The following is a 1,249-nucleotide window of genomic DNA, read 5'->3' as shown; positions in this document are numbered from 1 at the left end:
TCTCTCTGTCTCTGTCTCTCTGTCTCTGTCTCTCTCTGTCTCTGTCTCTCTGTCTCTGTCTCTCTGTCTCTGTCTCAGTCTCTCTCTCTGTCTCTCTCTGTCTCGGTCTCTCTCTGTCTCTGTCTCTGTCTCTGTCTGTCTCTCTGTCTCTGTCTCTCTCTGTCTCCTTGTCTCTGTCTCTCTGTCTCTGTCTCTCTCTGTCTCTGTCTATCTCTTTGTCTCTGTCTCTCTCTCTGTCTCTCTCTCTGTCTCTCTCTCCCTCCGTCCTTCTTTCCTTCCCCCCCTCCTCACTCCCCCCAACCACCTCTGATTTCTGAAACTTTCCCATGCCTGCACAATACAACTGCTCTCACACTACAACAGTGCTCAGGGAGTCTCCCCCTCCCAGCTAGGTATAGATTCTCTGCCCTGCTCCACACCTTTACCTCCCTGTGTCTGCAGGCCCAGCTCGGCAGGGGGTGCAATTACCATCTGTGTCACTGGCATATTCACAGAGGCATATTTAAGTCACTGCAGCACTCAGAGGAAAAAGCACAACCCAGCAAAGTGCTGAACCCAGCCTCAGGTCTGACTGCACAGCGTAGACATCGAGGAGTTCACACTACCATGGAAAAGATATGCAAAGGAAATTAGAAAAAGTACATTCTCCTTTTGGGACACTGCATTGCTTCCCGCATGCCTAGGCGTTCAGATAGCTTTCACAGGCTGGCTGGCTGGTCAAGTTCATGGCACCTTGGAGGCAAGGGTAGGGGTGGAGCAGCAACCCAGAGGTATGCAGTAAAAGACAGAGAATATTCACGTGCAGGTGATCTCATATGGTCATGGGCCATCTGCTTCCTTAGCCAACCACTTGTTCCTGGAAAAAAATGATGTGATAAGTGAGAAGTCTCTCTCTCTCTCTCTCTCTCTCTCTCTCTCTCTCTCTCTCTCTCTCCCTTCTCCCTCTCCCTCTCCCTCTCCCTGTCTCAGTCTCTCAGTCTCTGTCTCTGTATCTCTCTATCTCTCTCCATCTGTGTCTCTCTGTCTCTGTGTCTCCATCTCTGTCTCTCTCTGTCTCTCTCTGTCTCTCTGTCTCTCTGTCTCTCTGTCTCTCTCTCTCTCTCTCCCTTCTCCCTCTCCCTCTCCCTCTCCCTGTCTCACTCTCTCAGTCTCTGTCTCTGTATCTCTCTATCTCTCTCCATCTGTGTCTCTCTGTCTCTGTGTCTCTGTCTCTGTGTCTCTGTCTGTCTGTCTGTCTGTCTGTCTGTCT

The sequence above is a fragment of the Octodon degus genome, unplaced genomic scaffold (assembly GCF_000260255.1).
Source record: "Octodon degus isolate 3935 unplaced genomic scaffold, OctDeg1.0 scaffold00098, whole genome shotgun sequence".
In the NCBI taxonomy this organism is placed as follows: Eukaryota; Metazoa; Chordata; class Mammalia; order Rodentia; family Octodontidae; genus Octodon; species Octodon degus.
Note: the sequence above shows the minus strand (reverse complement) of the source record.